Raw genomic sequence first — 16997 nt, forward strand, 5'->3', positions numbered from 1 at the left:
TCCACTATCACAGTGGTGTTTTTCAGATCAGTGAGCAGCGCTGCGGTTTTCCTCCCCGAGGATTTGCGGGTGCAGCTGTAATTGGAGCGTTTGTGTTGCTGTGAGTTACTGTTCCCTGGGTAGAGGCCAGCACAGAGCAGAACATTCTTGTACATGTCCAAAGGATTTGCTGTGAACTTATCAAGTGCTCTTGTAGGGAAAGTAACGTGGAGATCGAATCATCGATGGACTGTTTCCCCTTTTTAAGACGAGGCTCTTTCTTTAATTCTCCTTCTTACTCCCCCTGCCTTAAAATGTAAAGGATTCCTTTTATTTCCCATGCAGTGCTGGGAAGAAAACCTAATCCATCTTCCAGATTTTGTTTGGTCTTTATTTATCACTCTTATTTAGATCATAATATATGCGAAAAAGATAACGTGCAATTACAAAAGCAGTTTTCAACTGATTGTATTGTCATAGAGATAAAAAAACGGTTAAAAAAAATTGACGCAGGAGCCGTTTTTAAAGAAAGTTATTAAGTTGCAATGTTTTTTGGGTCCAATTTCATTTGCCAGGCTAAATAACTTTGAATCTTGTACAATGAAAAATACAAACAACTAGAGCTAGCATGACATCATAAAGTAGACTGAAAGATAAACAAGTAGCACTTATACTTCCTTCTAAGGAAGGCCCATGAAACCATCTAAAATACTGCAGATGTCAGTATTATGTTAAGTCAACCTTTTTGAGCTTTACATCATGTTATGTTACTCCCATGTTATGTTGCATCAAAAATGTACCTGGAGTGCGCATTTTTGAGAAATCGTTTAATGTCGCAGGCCAGTCACTCAGCTGTGCAAAATGCCTGGTTGGACCTAGCGCTGCCTTCGAGGTGCAGCTTCTCTTCGGAGCTGCAGTTTCCGCCTCACAGAGCATCCCTTTCCCCAGCGCCGCCTCGATTCAGCTCCACCAGCCAGCAGCACTTAGCAAACACCTGGTGGAAATGCACATCTGCTGAGCTCGTTGTACAAGCTACTTTTTAGTGCAACTCTGGTAAGCAGTGTTGTTAAAGGGCTAATAGAGGAGAAATGTTGCAATGACTTCCTGAAGGGAGAGTTTCAGAAAGAGCCAGAGATTTTACAGAAACAGAGGCCCAAATTCAGGATGTTAAACATCGGACAATTTCTTCCCAGTCATATTTGATATAATTAGCATTTTCATGACAAATGAAGGTAACACAGTTTCTTGACTGTGCTATGAAATGACACAATGTGCCTGAAAAACACACAATACTGCCCCTTTAAAGTCAGTGTTCGTTCAAACATTAGTGAGAAACTGAGCAAAAGTGGGATCCATGGAGATTCAAAGGGAAAATGTCCACTGATCAACATTTCAAAAAACTTTTTAACTGATCTCATGCATTCTGGGAAAATATTTTGTGACCTAAAGAAACAAAAGTGCAACATTTTAGAAGGTGTTGGTCTTGTTATACCTGCAGAAAAACTTGGTTTCTTAGAATTTGTTGGTGGTGTTGGTGTAAAAAAAAATTATTTCAAAAACTTATTTCCATTTCAGTCACCAAGAGTGGTACAATTACTTCTCCACAAATGGTTAGGTTGGTTTGGATGGATTTTTCCATTAATACATAAAATCATATTTTTGCATTGATTCAGGTTATCCTTGTCTGATATAATAAATTGTTTGATTACATGGAACATTTCACTGTGACAAAAAAAAAAAAAAAAGCAAACTCTTCCACAGCCTTGAGCTGTGCTCATTTTGAAGAATTGATTGGAGCCGTGATGGTAAAGTGATTTAAAGTAAATGTGACAGGAAAAATATAACTTTGGTGGAAAGGCAAGAAAAAAAAAACCTTTAAGTGCAGTCAAGTGAGTTTGACTAACTTTATAAAGCATAAAGTAAATGACAGAGGTAGGCTCGTCAGAGAAGCTCAGTCTGTTGGGAGTGGCATTTGAATGGTCTCTCGGAAAAGCATTGAGGCATTAAATTTAAATTGACTGAGCAGCTTCTTAGCAGAGACTTGAAAACACTTCGTAAGTGATGGTTTTAGTGCATTTTTACTGTGAATGTGCATCCATCTACCTGTCGCATGCACTTGGACTTTAAAAAACGGAATTCAAACCTGTAGCAGGTCAGTTTAGGGGAATAAAATTGAAATTATACTCCCCAACCCTATGGAGAAAAGCCTATCATTGCTATTAAAAACGACGACTGTCATGAAAAGATATATTGAAATCATGTATTGTACTGATCTAAATGTCTTTCCACTAGTGAAGGCATAAATGAAGTCATGAATTAGCTTATAATAGCATCCAAACGTCTATGTGGTGTGACCTTACTGACCACTGGTCCATCCTGTTCCCTTGTAAGGTTACAGAACCTGATATAATTGTGTCTCCTCACTTCTTAGATTTGATATATTGCTTCTTGGCGGGCGTTGTGTCCATTTGAGAATGTGTATGCACAACCAGGCCTGTGTTGTGGGGCAGCCCGTGTACAGCCGGCTGGGATGATTTATTATACGCCTTGGAGGGATTTTTACTTTCATGAGGTCACAAGAGACATGTCAGCCCAGCATGGTACACAGTTATTTTAATTTTTTTTGGGAGGGTGGTGGGGGCGGGCTTCTGACAATGGGGAAGCACGCCAAAACAGCGAAAACAAGTTCCACCTTTCTACAACTGTTAACATACAGCTACTTATGAAAATAAAACCCCCATCCAAAAATGCAGTCCACCTGAATTAGTCCTGTTTTGTAATTTATACACTTCAGTTTTACAGCAAAAACATCTAAATATATAAAATGAAGTTCAGTCTAGAGTAAATTAAAATCAACATCAATTACCATACAAAACAATAAAATTATATACATATATGTGTATATGCTATTTTACTTTTTTTCCCATATGTTTTACAATAGAGAAAGTTTCAGTTGACTTTTTAATACCAGTTTGTATGAAGCTATTTATCTCTCTAAGTTCAATCCATCACTTCGAACCATTCACTTGGCAGCTCACCCTAATGAGCAACTGAGTACTTTTTGCAGAAGGTAAAAACCAAACGTACATGGAGTTGGTGGCAGTTGGTGGCAACCATGTTGGAGCAGTGGCTTTGATCAAGAGAAACACAATTAAACCCTCAAGCATTGGAGTAATACTCCATTTCCACTAAGCAGGCAGTAACGAATGCTAGTTTTAAAGAGAAGTTGCTTCTGATAGAATACCACAAACTCTTGCAACATGTTTTAAAGGTTTCTCCAAACAAAGGTGTATGAAGTCAGAACTGATCACACCGACTTGTCCTTCTCTCCTAGGTGGGGGCAAAGGGAGCTTTAGTTGCAGCGTTGTGTCGGCGAGGTCGGCCTGCAGCAGCAGGGGCAGCATGGTGGCACCTGCATGAACCCGACGGAGAAGCTTCGATTCTCTTGGTGAGTTTGTGTTTTTTTTTTTTCAAATAAATGAAACCAGAATGTCATCAGGGCAACTGACTGCAGCACTGATTTAAAATAAAACATTAAAATGAAAGCATCATTATATACTTGAAGACAACAGTTTAGACAAGAGTTCTAAAATCAACCATTGTTTGTTGGATAACAAAGAAGCTTTTAATTAAATTATATAATTCTTCCCCATCTCATTTCACTTATCAGGGAGAGGGCGATAATCTGACGAACAAGATTATCACAATCATAATTTTCAGCTATGTATTCATAATATAATATAACATTTTCTGATTTTCATACAGTGTTTTAATGGTAATATGGTAATATGGTAAACTTAAAATCACAATCATAATTGATATTGGATCTAAAAAGGGTATTATTGTCAAAGAGTGAATTAAAAACTGAGTCACATTTATCAACCAGAGAAAAAAATATTTTATGAGATAAAAAAAATATTTTTTTTAATGATCGTTGTTCAGAATGATTTTTCTACCCATGAAAAACATGGGTTACATCCTTAAACTATATTCACAACAATAATTACATATTTGAAGTTCAAAAATAGCAGTCGTTGCTGAAAATATTACTGATGGTGACTAAGATTATGTTTATAAATGATGGAAGCAGGGTCACATAATTTCTGCTGTTATCAAAAGATCAGGATATATGACTTCAAAGATCAGCCAATTGCATCAAATTGTTGGCTTAGCAGCATTTCCTCATGCTGGGCCTGTATGTGGCAATGCTAGGAGAGCATCCACCAGCGAGGCCACCATTAAGTCACAATGAGGAGGCAGGGTGGGCGAAGTGTGTTGGTCAAGTGAGATGGACGGATCTGGCTTTGAACCAGCAACCCACCATTTGAAGGCTGAGCCACCGCGTCCCAGGGGGAAGAAAGTAAATGAGAATAATGGCAGAAATAACTCCACTAATGGCCTTGCCTAAGAAAGAAAAACTTGTCCAGCTGTACTTTCTATTAAAAAACAAGGAATAAGAAAATACACTCAGTGCTACCAATAGGTCTTTCACTGGCCTTATGAAGAAAAGAGACAGGCCAAAAAAACTGAGGACTGCTTTCTATTAAAAAGAAAAACAAGGAGTACAAAATGTTGTTGGCAGCATTAACTACTTTGTCCAGTTAATGGACAAAAACAAACAGGATTTGGCAAAGAAAAACAGGTAAACACAGACATATTGAGGGAGAACACTATGTAAGGGAAATATACTTGAGTACATAATAATAAATATATCAATAATTACTAATTAGCTGATAACATCAGCAATTGTGTGTATGTTGTGAAAAAGAGACAAAGAAAAAAAACGAAAAAAAAAAACATAATTAAGGTAAAGAATAAAGAAAAAATCACAAGGGAAAGAAAAACAAACAAACAGAATTCTGGCCAAAATCAGAGTATATTTTGGCCTCCATCCTTCAGTGTCAAACATTTTACGAACAGGATTCAATAAGTAAATAACATTTAAATGAGCTTTTGATTGTGGGGATTTGAAAAGTAACCCTAGGGAGCAGTAATGTGATCAGTTTCAAATTCTTGGTGTTATTTCCTCAAATTTAACCAAGGCACTGAACATTAGTATGTGCTCAGAGGAAAGATACACCCTGACCTGAGCCCCTCGCGGTGATGTAGCTGAGGAAATGCATTCGGCCTGGTCATAAATATTGCACTGTGAGTACACGGAGGGCTTTTGGGTCTATGAATTATTACGTAGTCCAATGGCTCTGCGCCAGCCACAGAGTGTATCTCGCTCAGCTTTCGCTCGGCAGTAAGCTGCGACTGGGGAATTGCGGTTATAGGCCCAGCACATATAACTGCCAATGATACCAGGAATCCATCACGGTCATCCCACATGTTGTGGTGTGTGCTACCACATGAAACAGTTAGTCCGAAAACAAACAAAACAATAAAAGCAAAGCAGGAAATGCTGCCGTTCTTCCGTATTTTCAGAGTCGAAATGGATCTATTTGATCTACGCCAATGCACCAAATGTGTGCAATTAGCGCACCTTTTTGGATTTTTCTACTAATTTGGTTTTCACATGAATGACATAACTTTATGTTCTGTTGAGTTATAAGATTGACAGTTAAACGTACCTTATTATACCAACATAATGAGAGCAAAAGGAGATCAAAATAAGTATCCAAATGGAGGAAAGAGGGACTTCTGCTCAACGCGCTACATGTTCAGACTGAAAAAAAAAATGCGCGGCAGGTTGGGCTCTTCTGGTGATTAGCAAAAAAAAAGAGAAGCATAATCTCCAGACTGCTGACACATTTCTTTTGAACAACGCCTGTCTGAAAAAGGCAGATATGCTTAAAAAAAGAGAGAGAAAATGGATGAAATCTGTGTCAGGTCAGATAGCAGCCAGCGGCTTTCCGGAATAAGTCTCTCCTAAGCCACAAACACACAGGATTAGGAGCTGAAGTACTGGCTGCAAAAGAAAAAAAAAAAGGACAATATTAAATGATTAGTGACAACTTAAGATAACCTTTAAATTACTTGGTTAAATACAGTCTACAGTGTGCGCTCTATGAATATGAAAGAGTGAAGTTGTTGAAGGATGTGTGCTGGCTCTAATATTGAAGCGATTCCTGAAAAACTTAATTCTTTAAAATATATCTCTAATGCGAAGAGGAAGCAGCTTTCTGATCAGAGGAGCTAAGTAGTGGTGCAGGAGGATTTAAGTCTCGTACACTGTTAATGGTTGTTAGTAGCACACTTGTTTAATTTATCATTCATGTAATTATTTGGTCAAGTTTGTGTTCAAATGCATTGGGTAAGTTTGTTTTATATACTGGCAAAGACATATATGCCCTGTGAAAATATTTACACCCATTGAACTTCCACATTTTGTCACATTACAGCCCTATTCTTGAATCGGATTTCATACAACAAACCCACACAAAACAACCCACACCTGTATTTGAACCATTATTAGTGTAGTAGAAGAACTGCATTGTTAAAAGAAGATCCTTCTGCACTTCCACAAAGTGATGTCAGAGTAGGAAACTTCGATCAAAGTTTAACTTTAGATCAAAGTTAAACAATTTTCAAATAGCTTGTGAAACACATTGTTTGCCAGAAAGCTAATGCTGGGCATCAAGTTCAAAAAAATATTCCAGCAATTGTGGCAACATCATATTGTGGGGACCTTTTCCTTCAACAGGAGCAGAAAATCTGGTAAGAGTTGAATGGAGGATGAACGGTGCTGAGCTGTTTGCTGTAACCTGATAAAGTATGAAAATGTAGAGGAGCTGTCATTGTAAAAACAAACACAAAACCACAGACAATTTTAAAAATGACTCATCTGGTTTGCAAATGTGCAAAAAAACCCAAAAACAAATAATAATAAAAATTAAACAGGAGCGAATGTCTAACATGTTCAACAAATTGCTTCAGTTCCAATTTGGAGAGAATGTGCCATTATATGGCATTAAATGACCACAAGATGGCGCTACACTTCATTATTTCCTTTTGGAACAACTTAACTCTTCATGCGAACAACTGAAGCATATTGACTAACATTAACACTGGCTTCCATTCACTTTGCTCTGACAAGCTTTATCCATACTTGCAAGGCAAACTTTAACATATTTAGTCTCCATGAACTGATTATGTATCACAGAATAGGCACATCCTGATTCCTTTTCAACTTCAGTCATTTAATGTTAGACAACACCTTACATTTCCTATCCAAACACAGTTGTTGCTTGCATGTACTGCAAATAGTGGCTCATACATAGACTGAAATTACAGTTGAAACCAGTAGATGGCAGTCTGTCTACACAGAATCCTCCAAAAGATTTTGTCTTCTGACTTGGCCTTCCTTCCTCAGCAAAAGTTCCTGAGTGGCACCATCTTTGTGGAGTATGATGTAAATTAACCCTGGAAAGAAACATTTATAGATGCTGTAAGAACGTACAAGAGAACAGATGTGTGAAAAAGATTTGAATAACAGCTGCACGTACATAAACTCTTCTGGCCTTTTCCCCCTCATGCCCCCACACCCCCTCCTACCTTTCTTATTTTTTTCTTAGATCTCTCATGCTTCATCTCTCACACTTTTACAAAGCCAAATGGCATCACAACCCACCATTTGTGCACGCATGCACACCTCCCCGCCATCTGTGTGTGCAGCGGCCCGTGTCCCTTGCACTGGGAGCGGTCGTGGAGCACGAGAGTGAAAGAGAAAGTGTCTCCCGGCTCTCCGGCGCTCTCCGGTTGTCCCCCCCCCCCCCCCCCCTCTCCTCCTCCTCCCTCTCCTCCTCCCCCCCCCTTGCGCCGTTGTCTGTCAGAACGGCCAAGCGACAACATCGCCCTCGTCTTTCCCCGCCATCGTGTCACCTGCGCGCTCCACAGTCACGAAAGCGCATTTCGACTTTGTTCATTAACTACACTCGCAAATGTTGGAACTCGGCAGGGGGGGAAATAAACAAGCGCCAATGGTTAATTTATTAAAAGTCTCAGTGCCACAGATGGCACAATTACAGCCTCTATGTCTTCACCAGGCAGACTTATTTAGCTGAAAACACAGGGCACAGAGAGTGGATATTATCTGTCAATATTACCTCTGCCTGAGATGTAGAGAAGCAAAGTGATTTTCTCTGCATGGGTCTTCATTGTATCTAACAGCACGAGTTTATTGTCTCTGTGAAAGCAAAACACATAAAGTCAGACACCGCAGTGCTTTCACCTAAAGGTGATTAAAATCAGCAGTGAAATTGGTGATGGTTGTTATCTCAAGCTGGACAAAATTTTCAGGGTTTTTAAAAAAAAAAACATCTTTGCATGCAGCTTCTGCAGTTTTCACCTCTTTCCCAGCGTCCTTTTCCGTTTAGACGGCAAACAAGTGCAGTCATAAGAGCCATTTTCAGCTGAAGTGATAAGAAATGGCAGCAATCAGCAAGGGGTCTGGAAACTGCCTGTGCCCGTTCTTGTATGTGTTTGTGCTTATGTATATGTAAAAATTGACAATAAAAAAAATGATTTGTTGGAACTATTACTTAACAGGTGAATGAATAGGAGTTATTATGGAATGACTTGGGGGTCAGGGAAGGACCAGGTGCTGCAACAGTGTAAAGAAATGAAAGGATAATTGCAACAATTTTGTTCTGGCTTGAAAACTGAAAAAGAAAAAAAAAGTGGAAGAATTTTCTATATAGAACCAAAGTATTCTAATGCAACCAGCTTGTTCCTGAGCCACTAATCCTGTATTAATAATTGAATTTGTACAATGGCAGATGCATGCAGCTTTTTTTCCCCATAGGTGGATACAAAAACACAGCTATTACTGCACACTGAAAGAAGATAGTTTGAATGTCATAATGACTCAGCATGTTATGGAGTCTTATTTTCTTGCCATGGTGGGAACAAGCTCTGGTTCATTTCAGCTAACTTGTGGAAGTTTCTTCAAGGTTTAAGCACTAGGGATAGGGTTAGGGTTAGTCCATGCTGAAGGTGGAAAGAAAGCAGGATTAACAAAGTGGGGCCTCAATTATGGTTAAATCCATTATACATATTTAAACTGTACTTGTTCATAATACTTTGACAATCAGATTTTTTTCTACCCTTCCTTGAAACACAAAATAGAACACACCAATACTTTCTAATAATTGTTCTATCACTGTTCCCACCCTTATCTTAGTCTATAGGTAATATTGCTCTTTGAGTTGTCTAGCATCCTAGCATGATAACTTGAACATAATGTTAGTAAGATTAGTCTTACTATGCTAATGTTGGCTTTATCTTGCTAACATTAGTGTTACAGGCTCAATGCTTACCTGAATATTGTAACTGTAGTCTTATATGACAGCAGTTCACCTAACAGTTATGGTACCTGCAGCAAAACAACAATTACCCACGAAAAACTGTTAAGTATCTCAGACCAAACAAGTATTTATTTTTATTGTAGCAAATGTTTAAATATAAAACATCTGGGGAATTTCTGGTGCTTGGGCTAACATTCTTAGCGTTAGGATGAGGAGGTTAACATAGCTTACTGAAGTATATATTGAAACCTAACGTTAGCCTTCCATAAGCTGTTAGTCTTGGTGTGCTACAACTATTTAATTAACAGCCTTTCTTTAGCCTTAACATGCCTCCATTTTTTGGATGTTAATTTGTTCATAACATGCCAGTCTCATACTTAAAATGTTAATGTTAGTCTTAGCATAATAATAATAATAGTAATACTAATAATTATTTATATGCTGAACTTACTTTTTGCATGATAAATATAGCCTGAATGTCCCAACTTTATTCTTAATATCCTAATGTTTGCCTTAATGTGTCACAGCAGATTATCGTCTTTATTAATTGAAGTAATGTACTCAACATCTGAATAGCAGGCCTCATTAATGCCTGACTCACTGTATGAATGGCCAATTTGACAGTATGACAAAAGATTGTGTTATCCCTTCTCATTAACTGGTTTGGAGAAAAATAAACTTGGTAGCAAACAATGCTGTGTTTAGCCTGTTTTAAAAAGTGGTTGCAACGTCCAGACGTGTAAATCAGGCCCATTGAGGTAGCATAATGCCAATGATTATGACAACCAGGCGCAGGGGAGCTATAGAAGGATGCTGAGTTATGGACTGGTGGGAAGGATGCCCAGAACTAAAGAGTCTCACCAATTAAGAAGCAGTTTGATTGAATGCAAAGTCCGCCAGACTTACTCTGCATTACATGACAAAAATATATGTTACGTCACTAAAAACAAACAGCGCTGTTTTTTTTTTTTTTGGACTTTTTTAAATAGAGCATACTTAAAAAAAAAAAGCCATACTCAATACATGTTTGAAGTGTTTTGTTGCGTTGATGGGCAATTCATCGTTTCACTAGATGACTCCAGGCTTTTGGTTAAATTCACTTTTTTACTTTTTGTGAAATACTGTTTGCAATCTGTTCATTCAACTCCTCTTTGTGTAAAAAAAATTTATAAAAAAAAATCATTCATTCATATTGATTGCCAGCCATAATAATATAATCAGACGTAAAGCCTGACAAGGCTGGCTGCTCCGATAGATCAGAGCTGCTGACAGTAGAACTATGCACAGGTCATAAACCCTCACCTTCCCTGTTTGACCCTCACATCCATTTGCCTCTGTCCAATATGAATGCAAATAACTCTGCGTTTTTGGTGACATGTTTATGGTTATCTCTGTATCTCCCCCTCGCTCTGCCTAAAGTGCTGATGTTACTGAGCTAATGGGATCTAAAAAGGTAACCTATTGCTCACTGGTGGTCAGCTCGCCCCCTGCTCACGCTCATGCAGCGCCTTTCCCCCAAACCATAAACGAAAGCATCAGAGCATGCCCATGCTTGCACACATACAGTATGCATGCCTACATGTCCTCTACCCCAGTCACTTGTGTATGCATTGAGCTGATAAGTACTGCAGTTCATTTTCTCCATGGCAAAGCACAGTAAAAAAAAAAAAGACGAAAAAAAAGACAACTCTGGAGTAATAATTGCTTGCAGTGGGGTTGGGGTTGTTGGTTTTCTGTGAGGGTGCAGGGAGGGAGGGACAATACGAACTTGGTTAAATATGCTTGATTGCCTTCTAAGCTTCGGTGCTGTGTAATGAAATATGGCTGCTGCAGACAGAGGCTCCCTTTGCTATAGCTTTCTTGTCACTTTCTTCCTTGCCTTCTCTGTTTTTTCTATTTTTTTTCTCTCCATTGCACCTTTTCCCTCTTATGTCCTGGCATTCTCATCTTTGGCCAATTTACGTCCCTCAAAGCGTTTGTTGCCATTGAACAGTTATCTTTGCTATAATGTAATAATTACGGAGGCCAAATCCAGCCTAATTGAGTATTCCGTACTGCTTCGAAACGACTACTGCCTTATTATTATGTTCTTCAATTTAATTTGCAAATTTATTAGCATGACAGACCACATTCAAAAGCACTGTGATAGTAAGGAACTCAACAAAACAAGGGAGGTCAGGCTGGAAGGGCCAGACAGCGGCCATATCCTTACCTGGTTAATTATAGTCATTTACATATTAGAGAGGCAAAGATGATGGTTTAAATATTAAAATAGATTGTTGGCAATGTGGAAACCCTCTGGCCATTACCTGACTTAGCCTCAGGGAGCAACAACCAATACATTCTGTTGAATAAAAAGCCTCAAAAAGAACAAAATAAAATCTATCTTAAATCATCGTTGCCAGTTTTGAAGCATCTATGATATGGAGTTAGAAACTCATGTTGGTGGGTGAACTTCGACGTAATAACACAAATCATTGGACATAAGATTATTATATTAAAGAGAAACGGCAACGAATCCACTAATGTGTAGTTTTAAAGCCCACTGTTATATCAGTGACTTTCTTATGACAAAAAATGTGTTTTATTTAAGAGTTTAGTCTGATTAGCTGTTAGCTGTTGTTCTTCAAGAGAATGCCTTACTCCCCCACTCAGAATCACTTCAGAAAATATTAGACTGCTGCATATAAGATCCTCACATGGGAAAGAGCTATAAATCGTAGACAAATACATGCAGCAACAGATGGGTTTACTCATGTTTATGTGTCAATTATCTTATTGGTCTCATTAATAAAACATATTTTCTTCAGTCTCAAATCTATCAATCAGTCTTAAGGGTAAATTGCATTACTTAATCATTCAGCTTTGGTGGCATAATTTATAGAAAGTAACGAGACGGATGCATCATAAAATTATGTCTGTTTTTAGAACCACAATATTAACAGCTCAGATGAAATTGAATCATTGTATTGTATCCAGTCCCTAACAGAATCAATAATTAAATTACTAATTACTTGAATATTTAGGCTTAAGTAAAGATTAAATAAAGAAACTGGGTAACACTTTATTTGATGGGTTGTGAATAAGACTTTCATGACACCGTCACAAACATGACATAACACCTGTCATGAACATGAGTAAGTCTTTATGAATATTTATGACTGTTGTCATAAAGTGTCATTCAATATATCATGACACTTTTAATACAAAGTTGACATTTATCAAAATGTCTTTATGACAACTGGACATTAACCAAGAAATTATGATCTGACATAAATTTGTTATAAAAAGTATTACTGATTAAACTTTAGCTTTAATAACATAAAGCTACATAATTTTTAAAGTTTAATCAGTAATACTTTTATAACAATTTTATGTTGTCTGCTATTCTTGTGAAATCACTATTAGCACTGAATACTGTTTAATTTATTAATGTTTATTTTGCTTGTTGCATTTCTTTACTTTATATCTGAAGCATACCTGCTCCGACTAAGTGAAGTCTTTTAATGTAGAAATTATCTCCAGTGTGAAAAACTGAATTAACATTGTATTTTCAGTTATTTTTAAGCCTAAATCAAAGAGGATGCTCAATCATTCATTGGCTTCAAAGCTGTGCAAATTGTACCACCAAAGCAGCATTGTCCCATCTTGAAACAGTTGTTAAAGTCCAATGTTTCATTTATGTACATTAAGAGAAGAACAATATCTCACAGATTTGTTTTACACCAGTTATCACTTGTTCCACAATTATTAGTACCTCTACTAATTCACAATAATTACATACAATTTAGGTATTTCGTTAATTTATGAATAGATTATAGAGCAGGGGTCTCAAACTCCAGTCCTCAAGGGCCTCTGTCCTGCAGTTTTTAGATGTGCCACAGGTACAAAGCACTGGAATGAAATGGCTTAATTGCCTCCTTCTTGTGTAGATCAGTTCTCCAGAGCCTTGCTAATGACCTAATTATTCTATTCAGGTGTGATGCAGCAGAGGCACATCTAAAAGTTGCACGACAGTGGTCCTCCAGGACTGGAGTTTGGGACCCCTGTTCTAGAGTACAGAAAGTGTTACCTCAGGAAATTAAAATAATAGATTTGTTTATCCCCTGTTCAAAATAGGAAGGACAAGAGAACAATAATTTTGAATACTACACTGTCTTATATATTGTTTTGAAAGCGTGAATAGGACTTTAATCCCTGCTCCTCTTTGTCTTTTCTCGTTGATCCAGTTTCCTGAGATGTCAACCACAGGATGAGGCCTGAGGCCAGGTGAGAACCTGGGATAACCCCGACTCGCTGTTTTGATCTGTTTGCGTACGTCTCCTGCCATTCTTTTGAGGGTGCTCACTGCTGCTTCCTATTAGCATCAGCTGAGGATTTAGGCCGATCTCGTCTGCGAGTATCCATCTTTGTTATAAAGAGGAATTGCCCATCTCGAGTGCCAAGACAACCCAGAGAATATGTCAAGTGATATCCAATCAAGAGCGGAGCTAAATCTCTCAACTTGAGCTCGATCCCTCCCTGACCTGCAGCTGTGTAAGGGGGCAGTGGGCGTGGGGGGCTCAGGAGGGGGTGGCAGGAGGAGGCTATATCTGGCAACCTAAACCTTTTTAAAGTGACTGAGGGAGTGAGGGAGACTGACTGGCACTGATGGGACCGGACCAGGATTGTGCGATGCCGGCGTGCCGCGGTGCGCCCAGGCCTCAGAAAGCTTGATTGATAGAGTGTGATGAGACTGTCACAGAGCAAGGAGAGCAGCGCAGAGATAGGCTAGATGGAGGGAGGGAAGTGGGTTGACCAGCGGAGGGAGATAGGGGGAAATAAATTTGAGAACATGTGAAGGATGAAGTGGGGGAATGAAGTGACTGGATGGAATGTGTTTCGGACACATGAAGGATGGGGAGGTGGGAGGCTTGGAGAGGGGAAGGCGACTCAGTGAGATACTGAGAGGCTGAAGGCTTCACTTAGATGTCACTTAGATCTGGCGTGAACCAATTCAGCAACTATGATGGTGAATATATATATATATATATATATATATATATATATATATATATATATATATATATATATATATATATATATATATATATATATAAATAGCTCAAAATGTTGAAATAGGTAGATTTATTTTAAAACACTTTGCTAAGCATATCTTGGATTCATTAAGTTATAATGGTTAAAATTTGCCTTAGCTCATAAAGTGAATATAATATTCTTAAAATACACAGTTTGGCCAAAAAGAGGCCACATGAATTTAACTAAGGAAAGAAAGGAAATAGGTATGATCCTCCCACTGGGTAGGTACTGCAGTAGGAGTAACTACAACAAGCTGGAAGCAAGTTATTTAATCTTAACTGATGCAACGTGTAGCTTCTTATTTCCTAAGCAGGAAATACATCTTTTCCACATAGGTCATGGAAAAGATGTAAAGCTGTTTAAGGTCAAGCATGGCAATGATGTAGATTAGAAACATCTAATGAGTTTGCAGAGACTACTAACATTGGGTTGAGAACTGTCCAGCACTTTATTAAAAACTGGTAGGATAGTGAAAAAGTGTTGTCTTTGAGGAAGAATTGGGGTTGGAAAAGAATCCTTAATGATTTAGTCACTTTAACAAGTGATTTAGATCACTTTAACGCTTGGTGACATCAAATTGAGAAAACGGCTGTGCAAATTAAGAAAACCCCTAATCAGCGAGGCTAAGCAGAAAAAAAGGCCTCAAATTACAAGGAAGCAAAAAAATTGGACATAAGAAGGTTATGTGATCTGATTCATCTAGATTTACCCTCTTCCAGAGTAATGGGCACATCAGGGTCAGAAGAGAGGTAGTGATGCTCCCGCAGTACAAGGCGGTAGAGAAGGCACTGTGTAGTTGCTGCAGTTGGTCAGGTATTTTTTACGTATTTTCAGGGTCCTGTTTGGTTGAGAAGCAATTATTGTCTAAAAACCGGAGAGAAATATATGTTAAGAGACTTCATTATAAATTGTTTTGGGTTTATGAGAAAGCGTAGCAAAAGAAAGTTAAGTTGAAGTTTTGGTGAAAATATGTTAGAAGAATAATGCAAAATTGAGCGGAAGGAAAAAAGTGTGGGAGAATAAGGTGTGTAATCAACAAGGACAAACACAATCTTGAGAGGCTTATTCTAGAATACTCTTATGAATATAAAAAAGACAGCAATTTTTACTTGTTTTGTGTTACTCTGAAATCTAGAATATATTCATACTTTTGGAAAATAACTAAATTTAACTTCTACTTTATTCGGTGCATCTGCAATAAAAAAAAATAAATACATTGAAACACATTACTTTACTGAATCCTGACTTCAAGTGATGCTCCTACACAACATAATAATTACTGTGATAATATCTATTGATTATATTTTTAAGTATTTTAGACATTCTTAAATCCAATTGAACCAATCTGAAACAAACTTCTGCGTGTAAAAATCTACTCTTTTTCTTGGAATTTAAACTATTTATATGATAAATTGGACTTTGTCTATTTTTAAAATATTCATATTTCTTTGTTTTCCACAATAGAAAGTCATCTGTAGGTTTGATTACTATGTTTACCGCAAGATAAAATTTTATGTACAGTAAGAGGAGGTTGATTAAATTTGTAACATCTAAATCATATTTACATGTACAGATCCCAAGGTGTCCCAACAACAACAACAAAAAAAAGCCCTCCTTAGCTCCTATTTCCCGTACAGTAAGATGCCCATGTGAATATAACTAGTTTACTGGGCTGTTTATTAGTTTATCAGCACCTGCTTTGGAGACTATATTAGATCTTGTGGACACATGGCGTGCTGGCAGTGAATGCAACACAGTCTGAGTTAATGCTCTGTTCTGGGAATTCCACAGTTAGTGAATTCAGACTCAATAAAGGCACCATGTTTTACTTTTATCCTTGCCTGAGGAAAGACGGCTGACTCACCCAGAATCCCTAAGTTATTATTAGTGCCTCACATCTGTGTGGAGAAGCCGCGCGCGTGTATTTTTGTGTGTGAGAAGCCGAGCTCCAGCGGCAGTGGCGAGTTCATACAGGAGCAGCATGAGGAGCTCTTATCTGCCACCTGCCAAGCTCTGACCAGGGCCTAGATTCCTGCCCCCACTCCCATCCTATCCCTCTGTTCTCGGTGGGGGCTTCCCACCAGTCTGCTATAGGCAAGTCAGCCAGGTGAAATGAGCAATTCCCTTTGAGGGACAGGAGTGCGGCAAAGACTCACTGTGTGAAATGGCTGCTCACTTTGGCAGATCAATGCCCTCTCTTTCCTTCGCATGCTGCAGCTGAGTGATAGTCGGGCAGAAAACGGCGGCGGTGGGAGGGGATAGGTGGTCTTGCATGTGATGTTTGTTTGTGTGCGTGCGAGGTTGTCTGTGAAAAGGAAGGATAGACCGTTAGCCGGGCATTTAATTATATTTGCCACGGCTGCTCTGAGGGAGAGCTGTTGGGAGAGAAAATTTGAGGTGCTTTGCATAACCTCAAAAGACGTGCAATATTGCCATTACCCTTTGGAGGAGAGAGAGCAGCTCCCAGGCTTACCGGATATGAGAATATTCAGCCACTCAAGTGGAAACTTTGCCAATATGAATGATATTAGTGACAATCGTATTAAAATGCTTAGTGGTGCCAAAATGAATCTAATACTTCAGTAGCAATGAGTCTCATATGTCACACGTTTCTAACATGGAGCTGTTCACATGCATGCACAGGGTTATGATTAATGACTAAATCTTTCTTTTTAATTCTGCAGATGTTGT

The 16997-nt window shown here is 38.4% G+C and overlaps 1 protein-coding gene across 43 annotated transcripts in view; it reads left to right on the forward strand.

Annotated features, from left to right (window-relative positions):
* Positions 1-16997, forward strand: part of LOC122820557 (receptor-type tyrosine-protein phosphatase delta-like) — a 437628-nt gene that overhangs the window by 168252 nt on the left and 252379 nt on the right. For all 43 annotated transcript variants that reach the window (XM_044098059.1, XM_044098069.1, XM_044098058.1 and 40 more), the window contains 2 exons: positions 3314-3427; positions 13457-13496. The gene's annotated coding sequence lies outside the window, so the exon portion shown is untranslated. The remainder of the gene's footprint in view (positions 1-3313; positions 3428-13456; positions 13497-16997) is intronic.

This window comes from Gambusia affinis, linkage group LG18 (genome assembly GCF_019740435.1).
Source record: "Gambusia affinis linkage group LG18, SWU_Gaff_1.0, whole genome shotgun sequence".
In the NCBI taxonomy this organism is placed as follows: Eukaryota; Metazoa; Chordata; class Actinopteri; order Cyprinodontiformes; family Poeciliidae; genus Gambusia; species Gambusia affinis.